General features: G+C 40.3%; 1 protein-coding gene across 1 annotated transcript in view; it reads left to right on the top strand.

Moving 5' to 3' along the window:
• Window positions 1–15,466, top strand: part of CAPS2 (calcyphosine 2) — a 2,181,571-nt gene that overhangs the window by 1,931,654 nt on the left and 234,451 nt on the right. The gene's annotated exons all lie outside the window — the stretch shown is intronic.

Genomic DNA, 15,466 nt, shown 5'->3' with positions numbered 1-15,466 from the left:
CGTTCTGTAGTTTGTGCAAGACGCAGCCTTGGACACCATCTGGTCCCATCAACCCTGTGTTTTTGGCTTTTGAAAGGGCTGTTTTCACCTGTGCGTCTGTGATTTTTGGGACACTACACTTTTCTGGTATTGTTGTGGGCCCTTTTGGAGGTGAGAGGGTGGTGAAGTTTGCACTGAATCTGTCTGCCAGGATGTTGGCCATATCAGTAGGTTCAGTATATTTTGTGCTATTTTGCACTAGTTCAGTGCATATCTACGAGTTGCCACTTAGATTCTTAACATAGCTAAATAAGGCTTTGTGGTTATCTTTTGAATCCTTGGCTATTTTTCTTTCGAAGTGGATAATTTCATGAGGGACCTTAGTTTCTTACTGATACTGATCAGGGATGTCTTTCCTTCTTGGGATTTGCTTTTTTTCTGAACTAGTTTCCTCCTTCTATTGTATAGCCTGTTTATTGCAGGGGTCCACCAAACTGGTTTCCTTCTCTTAGAGGAGTGAGTCTTGGTTTTGCTAGGGATGGCACGATCCATGCATCCTTGTAGGTGCTCATAGAGTGCATTTGTAAAGGCTTCTGCATCTTGGGCAGTGTTATCCTTTAGCGTGGGAGCTGTGAAACTTTTCACTTCTGTCTTACGTAAGGTGAAGTTGATTTAGAAAAGTTTTTTACTGTGGTTTCCTTAGTTGGGGGTAGTGGTGGGGTGTGGACATCCAGAGTGATTAATTTATGGTCTGATCTAACCAGTGACGGGTTGACCTCCGGTGTGGAACACCTGTTGCCTATGTTGGTGATGACCAGGTCCAATATGTTTTCACCTCTGGTAGGGGAGTTTACCAGCTGATCCAGGGCATTTGAGTTGATGAATTCCAGGAAGCGCTGGGCCTGGGCATTTATACTCGAGTAGTTTTCCCAGTGAATGGTAGGGTAATTGAAATCGCCCAATATCAGGGTGTTCGGTAGGACCTTCATGTTTTCCAGTGTCTCCAGAAAGGTGGAGTGGTGGTCCTGGGTCATGGAGGGTGATCTGTAGCAGGCCACAATTTGCATTGCAGATTTGCCCAATGTTAGTTGCACATGGATGTTCTCAGAGGTATCATGCTGCGCCACTAACCTGGAGGTGTAGTTATCCTTGATGAATATGGATACACCCCCTCCTTTTGTGTTTCGGTCCATGTTCTGTGACCAAAAGGTGTGGTATGAGTTGTAGCCCATTAGTGCTGGGGTGCTCTCTGAAGCCTTGAACCAGATTTCAGTTACTGCACAGATGTCAACGTTCTTCTTACTGAGGAACATGTTGCATTTATTGGATGTTACAGACAATTATGTTTCTATATGCACAGAGCTGAGAAATATAGGAAATCTGACCAATTGTTTGTGTCCTTTCCTGAAACCGAATTGGGTTATCTGGTTTTGAAAATAAGTTTATCAAAATGGATGACTGACTGTATTTCCTTTGTGTATAACAAGCTGGTTTGGTACTGTCTAAACCCTTAAAGGCCCATTCAGCTACATCAGCCTTCCTAGCTTGAGCTTCCATGAACAGTATTTGTTCGGCTGCAACTTGGGCTAACGTCATTACAAACTTGATCTGGTCTTGAGGGGAAGAGAAGCTTCCAGTTGTACAGTACTCAGGAATATCCTTCCTTAGAATCCACCCAGGATTCAGGCATCTGGTTACTCTGTCACATATGTTGAGGAATGAATGAAAATTGACAACATCAGATAAAGAAGTTATTTACTTATCTTAACTTTCCATCTCTGTTGTCCATTTTCATTCTTCCTCAACTCCCCTCCCTCCAGTCCCCATCCGTGTTTCTTTGATGACTTCTGGAACAGTTTGAGAGTGCTCAGGAACCAAGTTTCCTTTCTTTGATCTCCAGGAATTTATTTTCCATACTATTTAAATATACCTATATTGTACCTTAGGGAGCTGCATACAAGATCTGGAGAAGGAGGGTACTATGTAAATATACATATATTGTATCTTGGGAGCTGCAAACCAGATCTGGAGAAGGAGGGGGACTGCAACATTATGGGTAAGGGAGGCGCTTGAGAGTGTGTGGTTTCCACAAGCTGTAGAACGGCAGCTGAGTCAGATCCAAGGATCAGATCAGAACCCGTATGTTGAGGAATAATGAAAATGGACAACACAGATGGAATGTTATGGTGAATACATAACTTTTTTTCCCCTCTCAGGATGTAGCCTCCTTCTTTCAGTCCTCCTGAAAGCTCTGAAGTGCTTGGCACCTAAACTTGTCTTTTAGTTAGCTCAGATTGATTTGTCTAATGGTTTGGTGGATGTAGGGTACCCTGAAGCTTTGTACAATGTCCATCTGTTATATCCTTAGCAGGTTATAACTCATATAGATTAGGCTACAACAGTAGGGATCAAACATCTTATGTTATGGTAAGTTTACTTACACAGCTGTACTATCTTGCCTCTTCTCTGGGACTAGGCAAGCAGAATACAACTGGAGACAGATGTGCTTTCCTTTACAGTTACTATAGAGTTCATACATAGGATCAAAGGGCATAGTTTCTGTTCTTTAAAAAGAATGTAGATTGTGTAATTTTGCAGTTTGTATATTTTATCCAGTGTTTTTGGTGTAAATTCCCACATAATTTAAGACTTTTGTGATCTTGCAAGAAGTATTAGCAGTTGTTCAAAATTGTTAATTACATTGGTGTAATGAGAAAGGGGCATAGACTCAAACTGCTGAGAAAATAGCAGGTATGGTGGATACTGTACAGATGGGGAAAAGATCTCCACTGAGTAAGTTAAGAGCCTTTTATAGAGTTTTGAATCAAGACTTTTTTTTCAGATCTCATTGCACAGAGGCCAAAGACAGCAATTGACATAGTAAAATAGAACAAATGATGAAGTGATTTGAGCGGTATTTGATGGTGAATATTATTATTATTTCAGGAAATGGACTGCATACATTGGCATAATTCAGTTGTAATTTACAGGTCATGGATGAAATTATTTTTCAAAACTGTGGTTTGGTCTAAGGACAAGGAGAGCTGGGACTTTATGGAAACTCATGTCCTTGGTCTTATGTAATAGGTTGAAATACAGTTTTTATTGTGTTTCACTGTTCATGTATGATAAAAAATTGTGACTGAGATAGGCGAGTGTAAATTATTGGTGGAGAGGGTGCCATATTCTAGTATGACATTTTGAAAATATGCTCAACTAGAAATACATTTATACTTTAGTATGAAAGATATTTAAATGTATGTCACTTTACCACTTATATTTATTCTGCTGAACATTGTGATTATATATGTTTATATATGACATTTCTGTTATTCTACAAGATGAATGTCTTCTTAGTTGTAATGAGATAATGGGGATATATAAAAAGAGAATTACTTCAAAAGAGAGGAAGTGAATAACCAAGGAAATTTATGTGAGTCACACAACAACGGAGGAGAGTTTTTAGTTTTCTTCTTTTAGTTATTAATGGATAATTTTACAGGCAAATGTTTGCCAGATGGTCTGGTTAAATTAAATGTATTTTATCTGACTAGATGTTTCAGTTGTAATGGGTAGAATGCAAACTTGAAGTAAATTGTTTTTGTAAACTGTACATTCTGTGATTAGGTCAAGGGTGCTATTTTTGGGTCAGTGAGAAAAGAAAATTTAAAGTTAGTTCCTAAACTGGAGTTAGAGATGAAACAGTTAAGTGGAGTGTTCACATTATACATTCATTTATTTCTAGAGCATTAGAATAATGAGAGAGAATAATATTGCTGTAAAGGGAGGATATGGTTGTGGATTTTAATGAGTTGGTCGATCTAGCAAAAGCAAAGCAGGATAGTTTACCTGCAGAAACTTGCACATTGGCTTGTGGAGTTTGGATGAAGAGAAGCATTAAGAAGTGATAAAATTTTGGTCCTAGAGATCTGTGTTTTGTGGTGCAGATAGAATAGTGATGTTATTGGCGCCTTATGACTCTAGAAAAAACAATAGCAGATGCTCATAGTTATTATGTTGGAATCAAGGGCTGTATTTGTGCAAATTGTGAAAACATATAGTGCATATCTATCCCTAAGCATAACACAGATGGTTTCAAGAAATTGTCTGGAAAATTATTGCTTTTCCAGATGATATAGCTGTCTCCTTAGGAGGTTGGAATGTTATAAGAAGTGTGTCAGGTGTTAAAGGAAGACTTCAGAGCCATTGATTGCTTTTAAAGAGGATACTACCTTATATGCTTAAGATTTACAGTTAAGACATTGGAGACAAGAAATGTGCAATATTTCCCCATCTTGGAGAGTGGCAGTGGTAGCTTTTAAATGAGGGCAAGTATTCAAATTATATAGCTCCATTACAGATTTGAATCATAACTGTAAATGATTTCAGTAATAAAAGAACTGACAACATATCTTCCAATATTGATTGAAAATGACCGCTGTAAATTTGCTGGGGGAAGGCAGACATTTTATGGTATTTGGAAAACAGGAATGGTGATGAGTGCAGCATAACTGAAGAGGGATAAATTAGGTCTTGTGAGCCTAGGTGCTCATAAGGCCTTTAACAATGTGTAGTGGTTCTGTCTAACACAGATGCTCACAATATTTGGTTTTCAAATGATTTTGTTAAGGTCAATGTGGCTGTTTATATAGCATTTGCAACTAGAGTTAAAGTCATACAGGACTGTCTTTGCCTTTTATATTATCAGGAGACAAACCAGCAGTGTCCTGTGTCCCAGTCTTGTTTGCATTATATTTAGAGCCTTTGGTAACTATGGTAAGATATTTGCATGTACAAGTATAAGTAGCAGGACAGGAAAAAAAAAACAGAGTTCTGTGTTTACAGATGCTGTATGTATTCACCCAGTGATTCCAGAGAGAATATAGAGGGTTTATGCCAACTTTTGAATAAATTTGCTGTCATTTTAGACTTTAAGTAAAACAAATATGAGTGGTCACTCCAAACTTCTTGTTTTGAAGAGAAAGTATGATTATTTGTGGCAGACAAAGTATTTCAGATATTTAGGAATTTCGTTATTGCACAGATTAGATGACTTAGCAAGATTGACAGTGGCATGTATTTTGGTAGATCTAGATCAAAGAATTCGAATGTTGCATTTTTTTTCCTGTTACTTTGTTTTTCAAGCATTTTCTTGTGGGGAAACAGTTTATGTTTTGAATGAAACTAGTAGAGTTTTACAAGATTATATCCAGGATGATGGGAAGATCCAAGTCTCTTAGAATAAATTAATGCTTTCATAAGAAGGGAAGCGGTTTGAAACCCTCTGATCTGTGTTTATATTATGAAGCTGTGCAGTTAAAATTAATGTATGAGTTGTTTATATGTAAAGTTGAGACTAAGTGGAAAAGATAATAGGATTAACTTTTGACAAGATAAGTGGATTTGAGATATTTTTATTATTGGAGTGTTATGGGAGACTTCAAACTGCCCCCCTCCCCATGTGATAGAGCAGACTGTAGTTACATTGCATGGTATGTTAGAGAAGTTGACGGCTAAGTCCTTGTTAACAAGGCTATTATCCATTCAAGGTAGTAACATAGTGTCCAGGGTGGGATATGTTTAAGAAAGTGGAATGATGGGCAAACATATAAGATCTGGTTCTTACTGAGGTACCTGGTTGCAGAATCAGCAGAGGTTTGATCTGTTTAATTTTTTAAGCGTGGAGTATGCGGAGTTGACTAGAACAACAAGATCTTTGGGACTGACTATATTATTAGCTGGTGGTAGATTTTGTATCAGATAAGAGATGAGGGATGACACGCCAGTATTCAAATGATTAATAAACCAAGTAGCTACAGCTTTGAGGGCCCAAGATAGTAAGATACTGGAAAAGGCAATATATGTGTATGTAATTTGGAAATGAATTTGTCAGTTGCTTAGGAATGCCAACAAATCAAGGAGGTTGTGAATGTTACGTGGAAAAGTTGAGAAAGATATTTCCAAATGCAGACTTTCATTAACAGAGATGTAAGGAAGGGATACCTGTGATTTGGAAGCTTAATTTCTGGCCATGTCTAAACTTAGATCATTACAAAGCTAATTCTGAGATGCTGATGGAAGGGATACTACAGAAGAAGGTTAAGTTTGCTAAACATTTATGTTACTAGGATATGCTAAACATGTAAGATTTACTAAATTATAATGAGCAAAGTTAGCAAAAAAAACTATTAGAAAAAATGGAACTCAAAAGAGAAATCAGTCAGTGAAGTTATTGAAATAATGGATGAATTAAACTAAAGTGAGTCATACTGCAAAGAAAACTGCATGAGACAAGTATGTACTTAGGCAGTTACCGTGGAGAATGCGTATGTATACAATCCTGGTGTAATATTACTAAGTCTGTATGATGTATGCATTTGAGTATGTAATAACTGATATTATATTGTCATTCATTTTTATTGGATTGAATCAGTTGTAATTAAGGTTCTAGGAATCTGAAAAGAAGATTAATTTTGGTAATGTGAGTGTGTAGTTTTAAGTTTATTCTTTATACTTATGCGATGAAAGATATTTTGAACTGTTAGATTTTATGATTTCCTTTATGTTTAGTTTGTTTAATAGTGGATGGCATGGTCAAATATATATTTTGATAGGATTTAGAAAGGACTTCAACTGAAAGTTTAAACATCTAAATGACAACTTGTAGATGTTCGTCATTAGAACACTGTTGCAGTAGCCTAAGCTATATGAGTCATATCTTGCCAAGTTTATGAGAAACAGCCAGCTTCCAAAGCTTTAGGGCACATTCCTCAAACCCTAACCACTGAACAGCTCTAGGAGAGTGGTGTAAAGTCAATGGTTAGGGCACCAAACCTTCAGAATTTTGTTGCTGTCAGAGTATGGTCTCTGTGGGCTTCATGTAATTGATGGTTAGCTAGGGTTTCACCAAGGCTGGCCAGTTAATTACCCGTGGGTAAAACCTTCCACTATATCAATTGTTTTGAAGAATACTTCACTTTTTGTCAGATAGTATATATTAAGGCTAGGACAGATTTTTGTAGTGGTGGTCACTTAATACATTTATTTCAAAGTTTTGAATTTTAGTTAGGATTCCCTGTTGAGAAAATCGATCTAAATTTTCACTTTCTTTGAGCAAAACTTTTACATTTTTTGGTAAACTGTGGATAGCAGCTAGGAGTTGCAGTTCTGAAGTTTGTCATTGAAAATTTTACCTCAAAACATTTGATCTGATGTTGTCAGTTTTCATTCTGTCCTCAACTGATGGGTTTGGATCTGAACCGTCGGGTCTGACTCGGCCATTGCAGAAACTTGTGGCAACTTAGAACTCTCAAGCTTCTCCTTTACTCAGAATGCACCAACCCCAACTACCTCAGATCTCGTTTGCTGCTTCCAGCAAAAGACGTGGATGCTAGTCCCTCGAGCTTGTTATTAGATAAGTGCAATTTTTATCTTCCTTTTACTGTTATTTTTTCTTGATCATCTTTACCTTTTGGCATTTCTGTCTGTATACTACAAATACTATTATTAATATTATTTTCCTTCCCTCCCGTGTATGTTCGTCTTAAGCAGGTCTTCTCTTCTTTTCTTTCTTTAAAAAAAAAAAAAAAACCTTGATAGTTAGAATCTCTGGAGAGAATGTTCCTGTCATTGTACTTGATAGGCTGTTGTTGTATGTTGTTTATTTTTTGTCAGAATATCTTCTAAACTGTCAGAAAAAGACAAAAGATTGGCTGGGTTTAAAAAGTGTGGAAAATGTGGTCAGAATATATCCTTCTCTGAGGTTCATTCTGAGGATCATACGCTTTGTGTGTACTGCCTTGGACCCCTTCATCTTCAGGAAAACTGTTCAATCTGTCATGCATTTAACCCAAGGTGTTGGTTGACTGCAAAACAAATTAATATTGAAGGGTTTACTTCCGTCATCCTTTAGCGAGGCTTTATCTAGAGCTACTAAAGAAAAAATTTAAAAAAAATCTTCCACTTCTCTGAGTACTTCCACTGCTTCTTCTAAGTCCTAGAAGAAGTCTTTGAAAAGGTCTGTTATGGATCCATCTGTTCCCTCAGATCCTAAGAAGAAAAAGACCAAAATCTATGGATCCGAGACATGGAAAGAGACAATCCTCAACTCAGACTGTTTCCTTGGATCTGACAAGCCTAAAAATTAAACTTACATCAGATTAGACCCCCTCAGATCCAACACATAGATGATGATGTGGTAATTTTACCCAGAGCAAAATATTCACCCTCAGTCAATCCAGTTCCTTCCGGAGTTCCTTCCCCCTTCTTAGAGAGGCCTAAATCTCCATCAGTATTGTCCACTTGTTCTTCCAGAAGCCTTACAGAAGACAATGTGGAAAGATTAGTGAGAATAATTCTCTCAGCACAGAGCCAGTTAGTGCCCCTCTTGGTTCCTACCCCTTTGAGCCAGGAGATTCATACTTGCAGTACTCCAACTTTGCCTGTTCCTTCTCTGACTCCATTCAGGGTCTCAGAGTTCTTGGATTGGAGTCTCCCCGGCTCTTCTGCTTTGGATCTGAGCATTTCTTTACCCTAGGTCAGTCGGATCCAGACAGCTCTCGGAGCCTATTCTGTTCTTTCTGATCTGAGGTGCTGCATTCGTATCCAAGGGTTTTGGAGCCATCTCTAAACCTTGGAGCCTCAACTTTAGCTCAGTTGGACTGTCCTCGGGGTGGGGAGGGACTGTGGATCAGACACTGGCTGTCTCGGATCCGGGGTCCTATCCCTCACTGGGGAGATCCGCATTTGCGGTCGTGGAAATAGCCTTGTCTGTCCCCCTTGCTCAGATGGTGCCTACTCCCTCGGATCCTCTGTCTACATCTGTCCCATCTCTATGTCTGGAGTCTCGGTTATCTTCTCCACAGGGACAGCTGGCACCAAAACCCCAGTCTTCCCATTAGGATATCCCCACTTCTTCTGACACCTCACCAGAGTATCCCGCTGAGGAGGTCCCGAAGAAGAGAACATGTAAGAGGAAGCATTTAGATTCCCCTGACTCTGTTACCAAAGATACAGATTTTGATAAGGACTAAGTTTCCCCATGGTCACCTCCTGATGATGTCTCATTTGGAGACTGCTAAAGATGCTAAAGCAGAAAGATAATGACAGTTCCAGAAGATAAGCAGTTTTGCTCCAAGGGTGGGCCTGCTAACGCCATGGTCATGGTGGTGGCCACTAAAAAGGAACTTGCAGAGGAAAGTTCCTCTGTGCATTCCCCCCAACAAGGAATCTCAGGTGATGGACAGATTTGGAAGAATGTCTGTCCTTCAGCTATCTTTGCATTAAGGTCCCTGAATTATTTGGCACATTTCACAAGACTACAGAGGGACCTGATTAAGAAACTATCAGATACGTTCTCAGGATCCATTTCTAAACAGTGAAAGCATCTGTCACCTCTCAGTTGGCTATCCTACAATCAGTATCCAACTCCTCTATGAGACTCATTTCTAATGTAACAGAAGGAACATCTAGAGCAGTGGGTTCAGGTGTTACTATCAAGAGACATGCCTGGATGTGCTTATGTGATTTTGCAGAGCCCTTTAAGTCTTCGTTCATCAGTGCTCCTTTCGATGGACGTCTCTTTTTGGCCTCTAAGTTAAAGATATTTTGTCCAGGTGTGGGAAGGATGGAAAATCTCTTTCTGCCATGGGCATAAATTCCTTTTTAAGGAATCATCAATGCGGGGGTAAAATGTGGTCAAAAAATCCTAAGGATCTTTCAGGACATACGTAGTGGGGGTTCCCCCAGTGGCAGAGGGGGGAATTCTAACAGTAGATGCCGCCCTCGCAGCAGAAGTGGCCTGCCGAATCAAGGTTTCAGAGAGTCTTTCTTTGGCAAACTTTTCAGCACTCCTGTAAGGAGGTCTGATTGCCCCCCTCTGGAAGCAATTGGGAGTAATTTCTCCTTACACCAGAGAGCCTGGCTAGAAATAACAAAAGATACTTGGGTAGGGAGGATCATTTCCAGAGGTCATATAATCATACCTGATGTTGTTAATCTTCATTCATTCTTGAATCTTGGGTTTTGGTTCCATCCTTGGAACTGACTCAGCATCTGTAACAAGTTTGCGCCAGCCAGAAACTCTCGAGCTAAGACTATCCATAGTGCCTGTCTTCCCTTCTCCTCAGATCTCGTTTGGAAGCATCAGCCATGCTCTCAAGCTAAGTGCTTATTTTTTTAAATATATTTCTTCTTGATAGGTTTCTTAATCATATAAAACGTTGTTGTTAACTTTCTCTATAGTTTAATTGCTATTTTTGTGTATGTGAGTGCTATTTTTGCCTGTTATTACCATTTGGTATTTTCTTTACTATCGTTGGTATAGGCCCTTCACTCCCATTTTACCTTTGGTAAATCTCAAATACCATCTTTGGTATTCTCTCCCTTCCTTTACCCTTTCTGGGTATCTCTCTGTTACTATTGGGGTCGGTATGTTAAAAAAAAAAAAAGAAAGAAAGCTTCTTCTGGCCTTTTCCCCTATCGTAGTGTGTGTGTGTGTGTGTGTGTGTGTGTGTGTGTGTGTGTGTGTGTGTGTGTGTGTGTGTGTGTGTGTGTGTGTGTGTGTGCGATTATTATGGTTAACCTTATTTTATCATGTCACAGAAGCAGAAAGGCACCACTGGCTTTAAGCAATGTCAGGGTTGTGGCAGGAAGATGCCCAACTCGGATGGGCATCTTTCCTACTTATATTGTTTGGGGTGCCACACTTGGAAGTCCAACCACCTTGTGAGCTCTGTAAGAGGTTTAGTACCTGGACCCTTGCAGAGCGCAGAAACAAATTAATCCTCAAGGGGCTGTTAAAATGCACTTTCTCAGAGGCTTTGTCTGAGGTGGAGACATCAAAGTCTCCAAAGAAAGAAGTGAAGAAAGAAGCCACTCCATTCCAGCATCTCCTCAAGCTCATGACCCTAAATCAGCCAAAGGCCAGCTTTCTGCCTAAACAACCAAAACTGACTTCAACAACTTTTTCAGTGCTGAAAACTACTACTCCGTCCATGGTGCTGATGATGACTTTACCAGAAGCGACAAAACGTAACCACATTACCGACCCCTTCATCAGTACATTTGACCCTCTCGGTACCAACAATAGTTTCACCCACACTGATTACCTCCACTGCATCACAAACAATTGGTCAGTCGACCATGTTGCCGAAAGTCGAATCCCTGCTCGACTAGGCACTCCCCATCTATTGACCCCTTTTATGGTTAACAGTTAAGTCCTTTTGCAGAACGTTCAAAATCTCCCTCAGGGATGTCTATTCGTTCCACCAGGAGCCTTTCGGAGTTTGATGTAGTCAGGTTAGTGGATCAGCTCTTGGTGGCCAGAGGTCTTCCAGCCCCTTCTAGGACCTCCCTGCCATCTGGAGCCAATGTCTACTCTCCACTGACTCTATCCTGTCTTCCTCCTTCAACCTCTCTGCAGGTCTTGGAGCCTTCAACTTCAACACCGCTCCCAGTACCAACTACTTTGGTGCCGATGGTAGAAATCACCTCGGCTCCAGAACTGTCACTGTGGTCCTTCGCTCATTTGGAGCCAACCCACCTCAGGACCATGACTTGGGTGTCGGCCCTGTGATCCCTAGTTCGGCACCAATTTTTTCCATGGCGCCGTCTATGGTTCCGGGTGCTTTGACAGTTCCAGGTCCTCTCGAGGTTCCTGCTCTTGGGGTGGGCTCATCGGAGTGGGGTGTGACCATGGTTCTGAGTTGTCTTTCTCGGTTCTGGGCTCCCATCCCTCTTCAGGTGGACCTGCCTTTCAGATTATGGAGAGAGCTTTTGCCTCAGCAGACTCGCAGTTGGAACCATCTCCATCGGAGTGTCACATCTGCTTATCCTCTGGCTAGCAGCTGTCACAACCTCCTACATCAGGACAGCAGACATATGAGCATCAAGACACCCTGCAGCAGGGTACCCTTGCTTTAGAGTCCTCCTCAGATCTTCCCTCTGAGGAGCCATCCTGTAAGAGGTCATGTAAGAGGAAGGACTTAGATTCTCCAGAAGAATCTCTCACTGAGGATACAGACTACAATGAAGGGGAAAGGTCCCCATGGTCACCCCTGAGGATGTCTCCTTTGGAGACATTCTGGAAATCATGAAACAGAGGGGTGATTGGAAGTCCACCAACCCTTCCAGCAAGGAATCTGTTTTCTTGCAGGCTTTTCATGCCCAACCTTCTACTTCTTGGTTGACCCCACCTGCTGATGATTTGGTCAAGCTCATCATGCAGCATGCTTGGAAGGCCCCTGACACTATAGACCCAATTCCCTGGAGACTGGACAAAATTATTAGTGCACCAGAAGACCAGTCTCACTGGTCTAGGGGCTTTGTAGATGCTATGGTGGTGGCTAAGGGGTCACCTGAACCTGGCTTACTGGGCACTATCTGATCCGGTCCTGATGGAAATGCTACACATTCGTAAATCAAACTGCAGTAGGGTCACTCACTCCAGGGATCTTAACCTAGCCTCTGACATGAACAGGTCATTCATGTCGTGCTGGAGAGATAGATACATTTCTTAGAGACAGCCACTTCTTTGGAACAAGTTTCCAATTCACATGAAAAAGAGCTCCTCCAAGACCCTCTTCAAACGCAGCCTAGATCAATGGATGAGTGACTGCAAATTCAAGCCTAGGGTGACGCCCATGTCCCTTCTGGACAGAGGAGTCGCTATTAACTACCATATAAACTCTTACCTCTGTGTGTTCTCTCTCCTAACCACCAAAAATTGAGGCAACTCGGGATAAATATGGCTAGTCGCTCTGGTTCCCAAGCTCTACAACTCTCATAGTTATCTTCCTATGAGTCTATCTAAGCTCTCAACAATTTCTATAGCTTCTCTCTGAGCTGTCACCTCCTACAGCTACCCTCACACAGCCCAGCCTTGTAAATATTGTAAATAGCATTCTACTGTTGATGTGTGTATGTAAAGCTTATGTACATTTTCTAAAGGTTTGTATGTAAACTGTTTCCACACCTAACCCATATCTGTTTTCCTCAAATGAAACTGTGTGATCCCTATCTTCAAGCTTAACAAATTTGTTAACTATGCATGATATTGAATGCATTTATGAGTAACTATTCTACAGAAGATCTTTAATATTAACTATCATTTGTATTTAAATTGTATAATGCATCATGGAGCGTTTCTCCCCGGGCCTCCACTGAAAATGGGTCAATTCATCCCAGTGGACTTCCCCGGTAATCAAATTGCAAATAAATAAATAAAATAGTCTTGTAAGGGCTCCAGGGTTGTTGGCCTAGTAACCTCCTATGAACCTATGAGAGCTCAGTTTCTGATTCTCCCTTTGGGATATCTCTTTATCTAAAACTATTTCCAAAATGTTCCAATATTTTCAGTGGGAGAATACTGAGGTTTTTCAGTCCCTCAGAAACTGCTATGAGCTGTTAGAAGGAATTTCCAGAACCTTCATCCATTCCTCTCATTCTGTTAGCTTTGGAGGATGTGTATCACTGGCTGCAATATTCCTGATAGCCAGACTCTCCTAAAAAGGCATATAGAATTTGTAAAGTATCTCAGTCTTTTTCAAGTTTTTATACCCTCATCTGAAACTTGACCCAGCAGCTATAGCTTTAGTTAACCCTGCTTCTGCTAAACATTTGGTTAATTCCAATCCTGCTCTTTCTGACAAGGATGGGAAAATTATTGATAAGCATGGGGAAAAAAATATCCTTCTGCAACTTTGATTTTCAGAATTTTGAATTTTCAAGCTCATATGTTGAATTTTTTTCTGACAATTTGTGAACGTAAAGTATGAGGAATGTGTTTTCTACAGTTTCTTGTGAAGAAAGAAATCTGCTTTAAATAATTTAGTTTCTTCCCTTTTATAGATCATAGCTCATTGTTTACAATATGTGTATGACTTAGTGAATATTTCTTCCAGGGCTATGGCCACTGGTACAGTTTTGAGGAGGTTTGTCTGGCTGCATTTGCTGAACCCTCAAGATGACGTGAAAAAGGAGATATTAAATTCTCCTTTGGATAGAGATTTAGTTTTTGGTTCCTGCTGCTGAGGTTATCAAAAAGTGTGTTGGGATGGATACGCTTATACAGGGAATCTCTAAGATTTTCCAAACCTTCTTTTCAAAAATTTCAAAGGGATTCTGTAACCCCTTGTCCAATTTTGGCAACAAACAAAATAAACAGTCTCAGCAGCAAAACAGATGTTTAAGAAGAAATGGCAAGAAGTAAAAAATAAAAATAGTCAAGAACTTCCCAAACCAAGGACAGTCCAACAAGTTAGAATGACTATTAAGGGACCTTGTCCCCCCCCCCCCCTCGCCCTGGCAGTCCCCCTTCTCCTTCCATAAAGTCTGAATTTCCACTTTCTCTGCCAGCAGATTGTTTCAGACAAATTGTTTCTGAAGATCAGTCATCTGGCAGTGGGAGGAAATTCCTCCTTTCCAGGAGGTGTCATCAACCAGACCAGACAAGACTCTTCTATTTTCCCCCATACTTCAGTTTATGATGTCTCATGGAGTGATAGAACCAGTTCTTCCTTCCCAGGTTGGGAAAGGTTTTTACACAAGGATGTTTTTAGTGCCAAAGAAAGAAATACACAAAATGCTTGGAGACCAGTTCTGAATCTTTCTTTCCAAAAAAATGTTGTGATCATGCCCAGGTTCAAAATGCTGTCACTTCACAACCTGTTACCTGTTCTTCATTTAAGCTTCCTGATAACACTAGATTTAAAAGATGCTTATCACATTCCTATTCATCCAAACTTCAGGCATTTCTTAAGGTTTTGTGTAACTGGATCACATTATCAGTTCTCTTGCTTTACTCTTGGAATATCCACTGCACCGTATCTGTTCACAAAGTGTATAGCTCCAATTGTAACTCATTGCAGGTTACAGGGTATCCACATTTTTCTGTATTTACATGACTTGCTTTTCTTTGCAGTCTTTTTTCAAAGCTGGAATTCTAGGGATTCAAAGACAACATTCAGAAGTCTTTTTTTGACTCATTCACACAGAAGTGTGTTCCTGACATGTCAACTAGACACCTCAGTTCAAGGAGCTTTTCTTCCACAGGAAAAAAAAATAGATCTGTATCTCCAACTTTTTCTAAGATATATAACTGAGAGGAAATACCTTAGGATTTTGGGTCTCATTGCATCTGTGATTTTCATGATATCCCTGACAAGACTCCACATGATGGAAGATGCAGTGGTGTCTGAAGTCTCTCATCCAAGCATTAACATCCTTTGTCTTTTCAAATCCCAGTGATGGGATTTGTCAGAAGACAAATCACTTAAGACAGCGCCCTCCCTCTTCCAAAGCAGTCCATCACCACCAATGCCTCAGACTTTGCTTAGGGATCAGTTTCAGGAGGGATAAAAGAGAATGTTTGTGGGACAACAAGAACAGATGCAAATGCATAAATATAAAAGAGATGCTACACTGATCAAGGCACTCAACTCTGAATCATGTTTGGTCCCCAGGACCTCATCAAGTTTTTACAGACAGT

This window comes from Protopterus annectens, chromosome 11.part0 (assembly GCF_019279795.1).
Source record: "Protopterus annectens isolate FY-2018-M chromosome 11.part0, PAN1.0, whole genome shotgun sequence".
NCBI classification, from domain to species: domain Eukaryota; kingdom Metazoa; phylum Chordata; order Ceratodontiformes; family Protopteridae; genus Protopterus; species Protopterus annectens.
This window is presented reverse-complemented; position numbering and strand designations above follow the sequence as displayed.